The sequence below is a fragment of the Hordeum vulgare genome, chromosome 6H, assembly GCF_904849725.1.
Source record: "Hordeum vulgare subsp. vulgare chromosome 6H, MorexV3_pseudomolecules_assembly, whole genome shotgun sequence".
In the NCBI taxonomy this organism is placed as follows: Eukaryota; Viridiplantae; Streptophyta; class Magnoliopsida; order Poales; family Poaceae; genus Hordeum; species Hordeum vulgare.
Window position 1 is genome coordinate 383,999,478 of NC_058523.1, and position 17,505 is coordinate 384,016,982.

Consider the following 17,505-nt stretch of genomic DNA (forward strand, 5'->3'; position numbering starts at 1 on the left):
TCAAATTCCTCAAGGATCACCTCTGCGGTGCCTTTGAATCTGGGAAAATGACCAGATCCAAGCATCCCTCGAAGACTATCATGACCACTACTCGTCGATTTGAATTTCTTCACATGGATCTATTTGGACCTACTCATTATGCCAAAATAAAAAATGCAGCATCTTTATATTTTTTCGTCATAGTTGATGATTATTCCAGATATACATGGGTGCATATCATCTTATATAAAACTGAAGTGTAGGAAGTCTTCAAACGATTTTCTTGAAGGGCCTCGACGAACTTCGGCATCAAGATCAAACACATCAGGAGTGATAATGGAACAGAGTTCAAAAACACTGGTCTTCATAATTATCTTGATGAACTTGGTATTAGTCACGAATTGTCTTCTCCTTATACTCCTCAACATAATGGTGTCGTTGAAAGGAAGAACATGACTCTCGTTGAGATGGCAAGAACCATGCTTGAAGAATATCAGACTCCTTGCCGCTTTTGGCCTGAAGCAATCAACACTGCATGCCATATCATCAACATGGTATATCTTCACAAATTCCTCAAGAAAACCTCATATGAACTCCTCACAGACAAGAAACCCAATGTAAGTTATTTCAAAGTCTTCGGTGCAAAATGTTGGATTAGAGATCCTCACCATAGCTCAAAATTTGCACCTAAGGCACATGAGGGTTTTATGATCGGTTATGGAAAGGACTCGCACACCTACAGAGTCTTCAACAACTATCACAACAAGGTTGTTGAGACTGTAGATGTGCGGTTCGATGAAACTAATGGCTCGCAAAGAGAGCAATTGCCTTCTGATCCAGATAAGCTGTCTCCTGAGGAAGCAATAAAGCTCAAAGCTACTGAAGACATTATTCCCACTGAGGAAATTGATAAAGAAATCATTCCCATCACTGATGAAAATAAATAAGATGCTCTTGAGGAAATTGCTCTAGAACCAATTCCTCAGCCCAGACAAATCCTCAACCAGCTCATCCGAGGATTGCAAATGAAGTGGAACTTGACAAAATCCTCAATGACATCAACGCGCCAGGTCCTCTCACTCGCTCAAAAGCTTCACACGTAGTTAACTTTTGTGGGCATTTCTCCTTTGTATCTATCATAGAACCTTCAAAAGTTGCTGAGGCTTTCGTGGAACCAGAGTGGATCCAAGCAATGCAAGACGAACTTCTTCAATTCAAGCTGAATGATCTATGGGAGCTCATCAAACGACCAGATCCTCGCAAGCACAATATCATCGGAACCAAGTGGATTTTCCGAAACAAGCAAGATGAGGATGGTCAAGTGGTGAGGAATAAGGCACGACTTGTAGCCCAAGGCTACACACAGGTTGAAGGAATAGATTTCGATGAAACTTTTGCACTTGTTGCTAGACTTGAAGCTATTTGAATACTACTTGCTTATGCTAATCATCATAACATCATCTTATATCAAATGGATGTGAAAAGTGCATTCCTCAATGGTAAGCTTGAGGAAGAAGTATATGTTGCTCAGCCCCTAGGTTTTGAGGATCCAAAGAATCCACACAAAGTCTTCAGACTCAAAAAGGCGCTCTATGGTCTCAAGCAAGCCCCTCGGGCATGGTATGATACATTTAAGGAATTCCTCATGAAGAAAGGCTTCAAACCTGGTTCACTCGATCCAACTCTTTTCACTAAATCCTATGATAATGAGCTATTTGTGTGCGAGATATATGTCGATGACATCATATTTGGCTGTAATGACAAACGATACAGTGATGAATTTGCTTACATGATGAGTGAAGAATATCAGATGTCTATGATGGGGGAGCTGAAATTCGTCTTAGGTCTTCAAATTCGTCAACAACGCAATGGAATCTTCATATCACAGGAGAAATACCTCAAGCATGTTTTGAGGAAATTTGACAGGCATGAATGCAAAGGTGCCAAGACTCCAATGCCTACAAACGGCCACCTCTGCACTGACGAAAATGGTAAAGAATTCGATCAGCAGGTATATCGCTCTATGATTGGCTCTTTAGTGTATTTATGTGCATCTAGGCCAGATATAATGCTTAGTGTTTGCATGGGTGCATGTTTTCAAGCAAAACCGAAGGAATCACACCATAAGGTTGTGAAGCACATTCTTCGATACTTAGCTCACACACCAACACTAGGATTATGGTACCCTAAGGGCTCAAATCTTCATCTTGTGGGATATTCTGATTCTGACTATGATGGTGACCGTGTGGATCTCAAGTCAACCTCTAGCACATGTCATTTCCTTGGAAGATCACTAGTCTGCTGGTCCTCAAAGAAGTAGAACTGTGTTTCACTTTCCACTGCCGAAGCTGAGTACATTGATGCTGGTTCATGCTGTGCTCAATTGCTATGGATGAAGGAAACCCTCAAGGACTACGGCATCAACATGAAGAATGTGCCTCTCTACTGAGACAATGAGAGTGCAATCAAGATTGCATACAACCCAGTACAACACTCGAAGACCAAGCACATGCAGATTCGTCATCATTTTCTTCGGGACCATGTCCTCAAGGGCAATATCCTCATCGACCATGTGAAGACTGACGATCAACTGGCAGATATATTCACTAAGCCCTTGGATGAGAAAAGGTTTTGCAAGTTGCGGTGTGAGCTAAATATCTTAGAATCTTCAAATGTTTTGTAAAAACAAGCACACATCCTAACACTTATGCAAAATTGATGACTTAGATGTGCAACACATGATGAATCGATTTTCTTTAACTAATGAAGAATATCACTCTGAGTGTGAAGAAATCAACGAAGAAATTGATTCTCAAGGCCCTACGACAATTGTACGCGGAGTCTGTAATCAACATTCTTATATGATGGGTCACGCCACCACCCAACGTGAAATCCTCAAGTTGAATTTCTTCAAAGTTGAATTTCTTCAAAATTTGATTTTCTTCAAAAGAGTTGCTCTTCCAAATCATTTTTCTTCAAAACTGAAATTCATCATCATGACATTTTATCACAAAATCCTCAAGTTATTCAAAATCTTCAAAAACACTTGATGATTTTCGTTTACCTAGATAGACTGTGATTTCAAGTCCTCAACAACATTCACTTATAGCTATTTCTTCAATTTGATATTTCATCTAAGTGAATGTGATCGGGCCCTACTTTCCCTCTCTGCTACTCTCACCCAGTCTATTCATTTCTTCATATGCGTTCTACTTGAAACTTTGTTCGAAATCCTCACTGCGTCCTTGTCAGCTGATGATCTCGTAACAAAATTCTCAAAGCTTCAAAAATGTTTCTTTTAATAAACAGTAACTGAACCCCACTTTCCTTGTTCGGATAACCACGATCTCCACGATCTCCACCGCTTCTGTCGTGAGCTATTGAAAGTGCGTTATATCGACTAGAGGGGGTGAATAGGAGATTTTTAGAATTTCATCACTGAGGAAATTCCTTTTGAGGAAATTCCTCACTGATGACTAACTTACAGTGGAAACAGTAAAGGATCAGAAGTGCAAAGTTTCACAACAACAGTTTTTTAGAGTGAAGAATGTGAAAACAGATTGCACAGTGAGCAGGCACGCAGAATACAAATGAGGATTAACTGACGTGAAGAATTTGGGGTTGAGGAAATTCAGAGAAAGTCTTCAGCAAATTCTTCAAACAGTTTCAGTGAAATTCATCAACATATAATACGAGGAAAGTAAGGAGTTGAGGAATTAGAACCCGTTTCTTAGTGAAGACAATCGTTGATGACCCAGTTCCAACTACTGTGACAGTTGTGCATCTGGTTTGGAGCGGCTTGGTATTGAAACCAAAGGACACGCAGTCCCGGGACACACAGTCCCTACCGTATTCTCCTTGAGCTAAGGACACACAGTCCTCGCCCAACACTCGTGGCAAGTCTTCAGGGCAGACTTCCAAACCCTCACAAACTTGGTCACCCGACGATCCACAATTGACTGCTACAAAGCTCTAGACCATGATGCCTAACCGTCTGGAGGATGCACAATCCTCAAAGGTAAAAGGCTTCAGTCCCACACAGGAACAACTTCTTCAGTGATGCTCAATCACTAGGTTTGGTTTGTGGTTTCGGTGTATGGTGTATTTCCTCACTGATGAATTACTCTCGAAGGCTCTGAGGAATTGGGTTGCTCTTATGACAAGTGTCAGTTTCTAACAGAGCAGCCAACCAACTAGTGGTTGTGGGGGGTGGCTATTTATAGCCTGGGAGCATCCCGACATGATTTGACACTAATGCCCTTAAATAATATGACCGTTGGAATGGATAAGACCAATGACTTGGCGTGGCTATCGAAACGGTCGGGACCCTCAACTGTGAGAGTCCTCATGTCACTCGTATTCCTCACTTGAGGCTTTTGGTAGGATTTAGGCTTGGGTTGAGCATCATGAGGAAATTCATTCCATAGTGTAACTTCGGCCCCCTTTAACAGTACGGTGTTCCTATTACTCAAATGCGAAGAAAATAAAACAAAAAGTGTAAGTCTTCATGCTTCAAATTCTTCAGAGTGATTTTCTTGAGGGCACACCGGACTTCTCAATATCAGTATCTTCATGAGGAATATCAACTTCATCGCAGATTCCTCGCGATTCATTTCTTCAGCTTTCGACCAATTTCTTCAACTGAAGACATATATTTTTAGGGGTCGATATTCTTCAAATATGTCAAACTCCTCAATGACTTATAGATCTTGTGTATACTCACAAACACATTAGATACTTAACCTATAAGTCTTCAAACCACCAAAATCACTAAGGGGCACTAGATGCACTTACAATCTCCCCCTTTTTGGTGGTTGATGACAATTAGGTTAAGTCTTCAACAGGGATCAAAAATATGAAGTGTAAATACTCATTTGAGGAATTTGAAATCAAGATTCAGAGAGACTCCCCGTGAAGATGTACATATCTTGAAGATTTTGCTTTTCACAGTAAATGCACATTGATGATTTATATCATGGAGATCTCCCCTTGAGTCTTGTAAATCATGCATACATGTAACATATCATATGAAGAAAATGAAAATGTATGATGAAAAATGGTATCTGACGAATTCCAGCATGCGTGCATTAAAACTTGAGGAATAAGCATGCGAAGAAAAACGTTCAAAAACGTCAGAGTACCATCGGGCTTAAGTTACAACTCATTACATAAAAACTTCAGAAGAGCCAAGAGTTTGTAACTTAAATATAGTTCATAAGCCCCAAAAATATCCCGCTTGAAGACTAACTCTCAAGTTTCTCCCCCTTTGTCATCAAGTGACAAAAAGGGACAAACTGAGGACTAACGTCCGTGAAGATTTCACTTCGTGGAAGTTGAGGAAGAGCCGTGATGCTTCTTGGGAGTAGTCTTCTTCCTTGGACCGGTAGCCGTGTCGAGCTGTTCTTCATGAGTCTATGCAGTGCGGAATGAAGAAAAGGAGCTGTCTTCAAGGTCTGGCACTGGAATAGGCCTGAACTTCTTCTTGGGAGGCCACGACCATTCAAAGTCTCGCTCAAAGTCCATTTCTTCAAGCTCAGTCTGAGTCTTCAGATGTGCAAGTGTAGCCCAGGTGCGATCAAAAACCTCATGCAGATAGTGATGGTTGTGCTTCACAGAGTTCTGTGTTTCAGTGAGGGTTTTCACAATGGCGCCAAACTGGCGTTTGACCCACTTGTGATTGCGATCCACCTTCTGGTGAAGACTGAGGAGGATCTCTCTTGTATTCATCACGCGAGGAGGAACGAGGCTTGCCGGACGAGTCTCAGTATCATCCCATGAGGAATAAGCTTCTGGCTCTCTGAACTGGCCATCAAGTGGCCTACTGCCTTCTTCAATCACAGATTTTCCTTTTCCTTCAATGGACTCGAAAGTCTTCTTGTTGACCCGGATAGGAGGCATATAACCAACATGGTTTTGGAAATTAGCATGGAAGTTGATGCCTGTCCTTGTCCTGATGAATCTCATGATCCATGGGGCATATATCTTGTGATCAAAAGGACACATAGCATTGTCGGCCAAAGTCCTCAAGAAGAAATCATGGATGTTGATAGGAATACCATGGATAATGTTGAAGAGGATATTCTTCATGAGGCCTACAACATCTTCTTCATCATCATGGCCTTTGATCGGTGTGAGCACACTGCAGAGGATTCTGTAAACAGACCTGGGTGTGTACTTGAGCTCGTGGACGAGGAAGGTTGTTCTCGGAGATTTTCCTTCAACCAAAGGTTTCATGAGGACTTCCATCATCCCATTGGGCAGCTCACGCTCACCATAAAGCTTTACAACCTCTTCTGAGGGAATTGGTACAGGCAGTTCTCTGAGGAGTTCAGTAGCAGGAGCCTTGTAGTGAGTGTTTTGTGACATCCAATCAAACACCCAAGTGTTAATGTCTTCAGGGTTGCTAGATATGTGAAGAGTGGCATAGAAATGAAGAATTAGCTCGTTGTTCGAGTCAGAGATGTCGGAGCACATTGGGAGTAAACCAGCATCATGGAGTACACTGAGGACTGGCTCCAGGCAAGGTATTGCTTCAAGTTCAACATGAGGAATATGCCTGTGCTGGAGTATCTTGTTTCATCCACATAGCACAGAGACATAGTAGTTCATCTGAGTCCTAGTCCAAAACTTCAGATGCCTCATTTGAGGCTTGTCATATGGGTTCTCTCCAATGAAGTACATGCGTTCTTCAAAGAAGTTTTCCTTTTGAAACTTAGGACGCTTGGAAAATGGCTGACGCTGAACTGGCTTAAGATTTTGCTGAGGAATTGGAGGGGAGACAACAATGGCAGTCTCTGGGTTGAGCACGATGAATGCATTGTCTTGGTCAGGTGCATTCTCCTCAGCATTTTCCTCAGGGTGAGGAATTTCAGCGGCTGGTTCTTCAGGCTGAGGGGCTTGCTCTGGCTGTGCATCAGGCTGAGGAATAGCTTCTTCTTGCTCAGTTTGTGGAGTTGAGTCAGCATGTTCCTCATCTTGAGGATTCTGCTCAGAGCGTTGAATTTCATCAGCTTGAGGATTTTCAGTTTGTTCTTCCTCAGCTGGCTTGGTGGCAGATGCAGTTTCATCAGCTGGTGCAGCTGATGCTTGAACAGTGTCTTTCTGAGGAATGAAAGGCTGAGGACTTTCGTCTATCTGAATCTCCTCATCAGTGTGTTCCTCAGAGGCGGCATCCTTCATTTCCTCATATGCCTTTTGCGCTGGATCATCAATGATGACCATTTCATAGGAAGGAGCGACATTCAGGGGCACAGGGTCCAGAGGAGCAGTTTCTTCAAGTGCTTTGAGGCGCTTGGTCTCTGTTTCTTCTTCTGCAGAGGAGGCCTTTCTCTTTTTGGCTTCCTTCTCAGCAGCCCTGGTTTTCTTCACGTCTGATGCAGACGGAGTCATCTTCTTCACCATTGAAGCTTTTGGTGAAGGGGTTTTCTTGACAGATTCTTCAGCTGGTATTGAGGAACCAGCTGGAACAGAGTCATCAGCTTGCTTTGGCGAACCAACTGGGTCAGGGGCAGTCTCATCAGCTGCAGCAAATTCATCAGCAGGAGTTTCCATGATGATTTGTTCAATAGCCGGTTCATCCACACGACGTTCTTGGTGTACTTCCTCAGCTTGAGGAGTTTCCTCATCATGAGGAGATTCATCTGCTGGCTCCTCAATCAGGGGCTGAGAAGTTGGTGCTGGGGGTGCGGCCTTCTTATTGTATTCATCAACAACACTAGTGGCCAGCTTGATGAAATTTCTCTAGAGACTTTTGCGATCTGACAGCTTGGAGTACTTGTCAGTCAATTTCTTGAGCTCTGCTTGTGTTGACACCAGTGCATCAGGAGTTAATTTGAGGAGATTCTGCTTGAGGAATTTCTCCTTTTTAATCTTTGCAACTTTGGCCTGCCTGGCCTGCTGTTCTTTCCACTTGGCTTCATTGATGAAAGTGGTCACCATGTGACTGATGTCAGGGGGAAGCTTCAAATCATCAAGTGGAGTGTTTGGGTCCTCATACCAGATGTTGATGTAGTCAAGGAGGACCTTGGGGTCCATTGCCAGAGGAATGGCACTGCCTGATGCCTGAGGAACTCTTTCCTGCTTGTTTTTGATGATGGCTTGTAGGGTTTCATCATCATATTCATCACTACCCTCTGATGTAGACGGGACGGTGATGATTTTGCTGGGGCTTGGCAGAGTTGCACGTTCAACAGTTACCAGAGTCTTCGCTGGAGGTGTTGAAGACTTTGTCTCCGAGCTGGTTGCAGCTGGGAGTGAGGAGCTGGAGCTGGCGGTCATAGGCTTCATGACTTGCTTCTGTACTTGTTTCTCTTGAGGCTTTGGTGGTGGTGCTGAGGATTTTGGAGCTGAGGAGATTGGTACTGAGGGCTTTGGCGCTGATGGTTTTGGTGTTGAAGGTTTTGGTGCTGAGGGTTTTGTGACTGAAGCCTGAGCAGACTTCTCTTGAGGCTTTGGAGCCCTTGGCTTTGGCGGCACATATTGCATTTGAGGAATTTCTGAGCCAGAGGTTTCTGCGGCAGAGGAAGTTGCAGCAGCTGAGGATTCATTGAATTTCCTCACTGCAGTTTCTGCCTGCTTCTTGAGCTTAGCCAGATGCTTTTCTTTCTTATCTGGATAGTCATCAATGGTCATGAGGCTTGAGCGATGTGCTACTTGATGATCCTCAAGTGGGGCCTGTCTGCCAGGGGGCTTCAGAGCGAATTTCTTTGCATACTTGGGAGTCACAAACATGTATTCCTTCCATTCCTTCGCCCATCGGCGTTCTATCTTCTGCAGCCGTATCTTTCTCTTTGCCATTGTCTCATTTTCATCAAGCGTGCAATAGTCCAAGTAGATATCCTCAGGGATATCCACAGCTGTGTTTTGCTCAAGTTTCTACCTCCATTTTCTTCAGCTGAGGATTTTGCTGATGAGATTGAACTCTTGAGGATTCTGATGAGACTTGAAGATTTTCTTCCAGAAACGCTGCAAATGAGTTAATGTGATGAGAACCGAGAGATTCATCAGCTGACATGTGTGTACCTGTGAACAGAGTATAGTTGCGAGGAATTTGGAGAGGTCATATGCGTTCTCAGATTTGAAGAAGATGAAAAAGTTTGACAGTTTGACGAATATAACCAGTGGTTGAGGAATTTGCCTAAGCATACTGTTCTTGGGTTCCAGAGTTGTACAGATCCGAAAATTCACACAATTGAGGAATCTCATGAAAATCTTAGATGCTTAGCATAGTTCATCAATGATGTGGTGAAAGGCAGTGTTTGAGGAATTAAGTGCTTATAGATTCTTGAGGAAAAACAGATTTCACATAGAAGATGTAAAATTTTAGATCTAATCTTGCGGTAAAAATGGGATTTATTTACCCTGGAATGTGCGCACGAAGAACACAGAAAGGTGTGTATGGAGAAGCTCTTCGGTCGCGTGTCCAATGCACCCTAACCCGGCGACAGAGGACGTCTACGGTGGCGGCAGACGAAGATGGTCCGACTCCGGCATGGTTCCGGCGACGGAGAAGTCGAGGCAGTGAAGCTCTTCCTCACCGGCGACGAGACTACCAGCGATGGCGCTAGGGTTCGGTGGTGTATGCTGTGGCAGGAGAGAGATGGAGCGAAGAAGAGTATGCAGAGGGGGATAATGACATATTTATAGCCAAAAGTTACTGTTGGCGTGAAAATTTTGGACCGAACAGCCCCTGCCCCTACGTCTCCGCATGACACGTGTAGCTCCCGAACAGTGCGGTGGAGATAGTGGAGATCGTGGTTATCCGATCGTGGGAAGTGGGGTTCAGTTACTGTGTATTAAAGAAACAATTTTTGAAGATTTGAGGATTTTCATTACAAAATCATCAGCTGACAAGGACGCAGTGAGGATTTTGAACAAAGTTTCAAGTAGAACGCATATGAAGTATTGAATAGACTGGATGAGTATAGCATAGAGGGAATGTAGGGTCCGATCACATTCACTTAGCAGAAATATCAACTTGAAGAAATAGCAATAAGTGAATGCTGTTGAGGACTTGAAATCACAGTCTATCTAGTCAAATGAAAGTCATCAAGTTTTTTTTTTGAAGATTTTGTGATAAATCATCACAATGAAGAACAACTGTTTTGAAGAAAAACACATTTTGAGGAAATAGAACATTTGAAGAAAATCAACTTGAGGAATTTCACATTGGGCGGTGGCGTGACCCACCATATAAGAATGTTGATTACAGACGCCACGTACAATTGTCGTAGGGCCCTAAGAATCTATTTCTTCGTTGATTTCTTCACATTCAGAGTGACATTCTTCATTAGTTGAAGAAAATCAATTCATCATGTGTTGCACATCTAAGTCATCAATTTTGCATAAGTGTTAGGATGTGTGCATGTTTTTACAAAACATTTGAAGATTCTAAGATATTTAGCTCACACCGCAACTTGCAAAACCTTTTCTCATCCAAGGGCTTAGTGAAGATATCTGCCAGTTGATCAGCAGTCTTCACATGGTCGATGAGGATATTGCCCTTGAGGACATGGTCCCGCAGAAAATGATGACGAATCTGGATGTGCTTGGTCTTCGAGTGCTATACTGGGTTGTGTGCAATCTTGATAGCACTCTCATTGTCACAGTAGAGAGGCACATTCTTCATGTTGATGCCACAGTCCTTGAGGGTTTGCTTCATCCATAGTAATTGAGCACATCAAGAACCATCAGCAATGTACTCAACTTCGGCAGTGGAGAGTGATACGCAGTTCTGCTTCTTTGAGGACCAGCAAACTAGTGATCTTCCGAGGAAATGGCATGTGCGAGACGTTGACTTGCGATCCACATGGTCACCAGCATAGTCGGAATCAGAATACCCTACCAGATGAAGATTTGAGCCCTTGGGATACCATAATCCTAGTGTTGGTGTGTGAGCTAAGTATCGAAGAATATGTTTCATAGCCTTATGGTGTGATTCCTTCGGTTTTGCTTGAAAACGTGCACACATACAAACACTAAGCATTATATCTGGCCTAGATGCACATAGATACAATAAAGAGCCAATCATAGAACGATATACCTGCTGACCAAAATCTTTACCATTTTCATCAGTGCCGAGGTGGCGTTGGTAGGCATTGGAGTCTTGGCACCTTTGCATTCATGCATGTCGAATTTCCTCAGAACATCCTTGAGGTATTTCTCCTGTGAAATGAAGATTCCATTGCTTTGTTGACGAATTTGAAGACCTAAGAAGAATTTCAGCTCCCCCATCATGGACATATGATATTCTTCACTCATCATGTAAGCAAATTCATCACTGTATCGTTTGTCAGTACATCCAAATATGATATCATCGACATATATTTGACACACAAATAGCTCATTATCATAGGATTTAGTGAAAAGAGTTGGATCGAGTGAACCAGGTTTGAAGCCTTTCTTCATGAGGAATTCCTTCAATGTATCATACCATGCCCGAGGGGCTTGCTTGAGACCATAAAGAGCCTTTTTGAGTCTGAAGACTTTGTCTGGATTCTTTGGATCCTCAAAACCTGGGGGCTGAGCAACATATACTTCTTCCTCAAGCTTACCATTGAGGAATGCACTTTTCACATCCATTTGATATAAGATGATGTTATGATGATTAGCATAAGCAAGTAGTATTCGAATAGCTTCAAGTCTAGCAACAGGTGCAAAAGTTTCATCAAATTTATTCCTTCAACCTGGGTGTAGCCTTGGGGTACAAGTCGTGCCTTGTTCCTCACCACTTGACCGTCCTCAGCTTGTTTGTTTCAGAAAATCCACTTGGTGCCGATGATGTTGTGCTTGCGAGGATCTGGTCGTTTGACGAGCTCCCATACGTCATTCAGCTTGAATTGAAGAAGTTCGTCTTGCATAGCTTGGATCCACTCCGGTTCCAGAAAAGCCTCAGCAACTTTCGAGGGTTCTGTGATGGATACAAAGGAGAAATGCCCACAAAAGTTAACTAATTGTGAAGCTTTTGAGCGAGTGAGAGGACCTGGCGCGTTGATGTCATTGAGGATTTTGTCAAGTTCTACTTCATTTGAAATCCTCGGATGAGCTGGTTGAGGATTTTGTCTGGGCTGAGGAAGTGGTGCTGGTGCAATTTCCTCAGGAGCATCTTCTTGATTTTCATCAGTCATGGGGATCATTTTTTCACCAATTTCCTCAGTGGGGACAATGTCTTCAGTAGGTTTGAGCTTTATTGCTTCCTCAGGAGACAGCTTATCTGGATCATAAGGCAATCGCTCTCTTTGCGAGCCATTAGTTTCATCGAACCGCACATCTACAGTCTCAACAACTTTGTTGTGATAGTTGTTGAAGACTCTGTAAGTGTGCGAGTCCTTTCCATAACCGAGCATAAAACCTTCATGTGCCTTAGGTGCAAATTTTGAGCTATGGTGAGGATCTCTAATCCAGCATTTTGCACCGAAGACTTTGAAATAACTTACATTGGGTTTCTTGTCAGTGAGGAGTTCATATGAGGTTTTCTTGAGGAATTTGTGAAGATATACCCTGTTGATGATATGGCATGCAGTGTTGATTGTTTCAGGCCAAAAGCGACGAGGAGTCTGATATTCTTCATGCATAGTTCTTGCCATTTCAACCAGAGTCCTGTTCTTCCTTTCGACGACACCATTTTGCTGAGGAGTATAAGGAGAAGATAATTCGTGAGTAATACCAAGTTCATCAAGATAATCATCAAGACCAGTGTTTTTGAACTCGGTTCCATTATCACTCCTGATATGTTTGATCTTGATGCCAAAGTTCGTCGAGGCCCTTGAAGAAAATCGTTTGAAGACTTCCTGCACTTCAGTTTTATACACTATGATATGCACCCAAGTATATCTGGAATAATCATCAACTATGACGAAGCCATATAAAGATGCTGCATTGGTTAGTGTGGCATAGTGAGTAGGTCCAAATAGATCCATATGAAGCAATTCGAATGGACGTGTAGTGGTCATGATAGTCTTCGAGGGATGCTTGGATCTGGTCATTTTCCGAGATTCACAAGCACCGCAGAGATGATCCTTGAGGAATTTGACTGATTCGATGTCGATGACATGCTTCTTCTTCGCGAGCGTGTGCAAATTACTCATGCCTACTTGACCTAGTCTTCGGTGCCACAACCATCCTTCTGAGGTTTTTGCTAGCAAGCAAGTGGCTGGTTGAGGACCTGTAGAGAAATCAACAATGTACAAATCCCCTCTTCTTACACCTTCGAAGACTTTGGATCTGTCAGATTCCATAATGACTACACATCTATATCTACCAAAGATAACAATCATATCAAGATCACAAAGCATCGAGACTGACATGAGGTTAAAACCAAGGGATTCAACAAGCATCACTTTGTCCATATGCCTATCCTTGGAAATAGCCACTTTGCCAAGTCCCAATACCTTGCTTTTACCTTTGTCAGCATATGTGATTTGCTTCAGAGGTGATGGAGTTAGTGGCATATTCATCAGTAAGCTTTTATCACCAGTCATGTGATGTGTGCAGCCACTATCAAGAACCCACTCAGTATTCTTGGGTTTGTCATCCTGCAGATGAATTAGTACAGCTTACCATCTCATATGCTTCAGATTTGAAGAATATGATACTAATTTCATCAGATCAGTAATTTCATCATAACAGAAATGTAAGGACATGTGAAATATTTCTATTTCATCAATCATTAGCTTGCGTCCTATCAAGCATTTCCTCAGGTCTCCAGCAAATTCTTCAGATGATGATTTTCATTTGGAGACCTGACCTGCAGAAGTGATTAGTTCGATTTCCTCACCACCCAAATCTGAAGGGGTGGCAAAGCATTCATCATCCCGCGATCACCATATGAGAAAGGTGGCATTGAATCCAATGCACTTCTCTTAACAGTAGGGGGATTAAAGTACTCATATGAATATGCAGAGAACTGGTTTGAGGATTTATGAACATAATGATTTGAGGAGTAACGCTCATATTCATATTCCTTGTAGTTTCCGTGCATGTTAGACGCATTAGCACGGATACGAGCATAGTTTTGACCAGTTGAGGATTTTGATCCTCTTGAAGACTTTGGTCCTCCTGAGGAATTTGATCTGGGGTTCTAATTCTTCAGTGGTGGTGTCATAAGGACATTCACCTGAAGATTTTCGAGACAACTTTTGGGAACCCAGGTTTTCCTCAAGGGAGGGCCATTCCTGCAATTAGTTCCAACATATCGAGCAAATATTTCACCAGATTGATTTTTGAACAGTTTATAGTTGGAGTCAAATGACTCATCCGAGGAATAGGATAATTCACATGAAAAACCAGTTAGATTAGATGGATCAAAAGGAGGCCCAGTAGCAGCAACCCAAGAGGTTTTGGGATACTGCTCAGGTTTCCAATAAGATCCATCAACATTTAATTTCCTCTCGAAGGCAATTCCTTCTTTCCTCGGGTTCCTGTTCAGGATCTGCTTTTTGAGCACATCACAAAGGGTTTGATGTCCTTTGAGGCTTTTGTATATGCCTGTCACGTACAATTCCTTCAACCCTGCATTTTCATCAGTAAAATTTGTGTTTTCCTCAAGTGAGGAAATAGACACAACATGTGCAGTTGAAGAATTTGTAGCAATAGCAGCATTTGATGAGTCTGGTGAGGAATTAGCAGTTTCGCGTTCAATGCATGTAAGACATGGAGGAATGAATTCAACTTGACCAGTGCTGATCTGTTGAGCTAGTAATGAATCATTTTCCGTACGAAGATCATCATGAGACATCCTCAGCTTCTCAAGATCAAGCTTCCTTTGAAGAAATTCATAGGAAAGCTTCTCATGATCAGTGAGGAGTGTATCATAACGATCCTGAAGATTATCAAATCTAGATTGAAGACTTTTCACATCTTCAGTGAGGATTTGGGTAAGGTTCATTTCATAATTCAACAGATCATCACTTTTATCTAGAAGTTTCTGAAGCTTTTCCAGGGCAGTTTGTTGTTTAGTGGCAATGATAGCAAGTTTACTGTAACTGGGTTTCTTATAATTATCAGGTTCACAGTCACTTGAATCAGAGGAGGAGGCATTATTTGGTACCTTTGAACCTCTTGCCATGAAGCAAAAGGTTGGAGCGAAGTCATCAGCATAGTCATCAGTGCGGATGGTGCTATCATTTTCTTCAAGGTTGAAGATTGACTTGCTGACGAACGTGGTTGCCAGTGCAAGACTAGCCTGTCCGGATTCTGAGTCTTTATGAGAACCCTCTTCTTTATCACATTCCTCTGATTCTGCCTCAGAGTCCATTTCCTTGCCAATAAGTGCCCGAGCCTTTCTGAAACTAGCCTTCTTGTGCGATGAGGGCTTCGAAGATGAGGATTTTGAAGATTTCTTCTTCTTCTTCGAGTCATCAGAACTGTCATCCTTGTATTTCTTCTTATTTGATTCCTTTCCCCAACGGGGACAATCAGCAATGTAATGACCGGATTTCTTGCACTTGTGACAGGTTCGTTTCTTGTAGTCCTCAGATGAAGATTCTGATTTCCTCATGTCTCTTCTTGAAGATTTACCGAACTGGCCACGTTGTGTAAATCTCTGGAATTTCCTCACGAGCATTGCAAGCTCCTGTCCAAATTCTTCAGGGTCACAAATGCTGTCATCTGTGTCTTCGTCTTCACATGAGGAAATTGCTCTAGCCTTCAGTGCACGTGGTCTGGAATAGCTTGGTCCATATAGATCTCTCTTTTCTTCTAGCTAGAATTCATGAGTATTTAGCCTTTCTAGTATATCAGCTGGATCAAGCATCTTGTAATCTGGTCTTTCTTGAATCATCAGAACTAAAGTATCAAATGAAGAATCCAAAGATCTCAGTAGTTTCTTCACAACTTCGTGATGAGTGATGTCTCGAGCTCCCAGTGCTTGCAGTTCATTTGATATGTCAGTGAGGCGATCAAAGGTGTCTTGGCAGCTTTCATTGTCATGTCTCTTGAAGCGATTGAAGAGATTGCGAAGAATATCAACATGAGAGTCACGCTGGGTTGATACTCCTTCATTTACCTTGCACAATCTCTCCCAGATCAGTGTTGCAGAGCCCAAAGCACTTACTCTTCCAAACTGGCCTGGGCTCAGAGGGCCACATATGATGTTCTTCGCTTGAGAATCGAGTTGCTTGAATTTCTTCACATCAGCCGCAGTGACACTGGCAGAGATGATGGGGACGCCATGTTCCACAATATACCAGAGATCATTATCAATAGCTTGTAGATGCATTTGCATTTTGTTCTTCCAGAAGGGAAAGTTCTTTCCTTCATAGGTAGGACATGTTGCAGTCACCTTAAACATGCCTGCAGTCGACATAACTAAAACTCCAGGTGGTTAAACCAAAATCACACAGAACAAGGGAGTACCTTGCTCTGATACCAATTGAAACTGCGTTATATTGACTAGAGGGGGAGTGAATAGGAGATTTTTATAATTTCATCACTGAGGAAATTCCTCATTGATGACTAACTTACACCGGAAACAGTAAAGTATCAGAAGTGCAAAGTTTCACAACAGCAGTTTTTCAGAGTGAAGAATGTGAAAACAGATTGCACAGTGAGCAGGCACGCAGAATACAGATGAGGATTAACTGACGTGAAGAATTTGGGGTTGAGGAAATTCAGAGAAAGTCTTCAGCAAATTCTTCAAACAGTTTCAGTGAAAGTCATCAACACATAATACGAGGAAAGTAAGGAGTTGAGGAATTAGAACCCGTTTCTCAGTGAAGACAATCGTTGATGACCCAGTTCCAACTGCTGTGACAGTTGTACATCTGGTTTGGAGAGGCTTGGTATTGAAACCAAAGGACACACAGTCCCGGGACACACAGTCCCTACCGTATTCTCCTTGAGCTAAGGACACACAGTCCTCGCCCAACACTCGTGGTAAGTCTTCAGGGCAGACTTCCAAACCCTCACAAACTTTGTCACCCGGCGATCCACAATTGACTGCTCGAAAGCTCTAGACCATGACGCCTAACCGTCTGGAGGATGCACAGTCCTCAAAGGTAAAAGGCTTCAGTCCCACACAGGAACAACTTCTTCAGTGATGCTCAATCACTAGGTTTGGTTTGTGGTTTCGGTGTATGGTGTATTTCCTCACTGATGAATTACTCTCGAAGGCTCTGAGGAATTGGGTTGCTCTTATGACAAGTGTCAGTTTCTAACGGAGCAGCCAACCAGCTAGTGGTTGTGGGGGGTGGCTATTTATAGCCTGGGAGCATCCCGACATGATTTGACACTAATGTCCTTAAATAATATGACTGTTGGAATGGATAAGACCAATGACTTGGCGTGGCTATCGAAACGGTCGGGACCCTCAACTGTGAGAGTCCTCATGTCACTTGTATTCCTCACTTGAGGCTTTTGGTAGGATTTAGGCTTGGGTTGAGCATCATGAGGAAATTCATTCCATAGTGTAACTTCGGCCCCCTTTAACAGTACGGTGTTCCTATTACTCAAATGCGAAGAAAATAAAACAGAAAGTGTAAGTCTTCATGCTTCAAATTCTTCAGAGTGATTTTCTTCAGGACACACCGA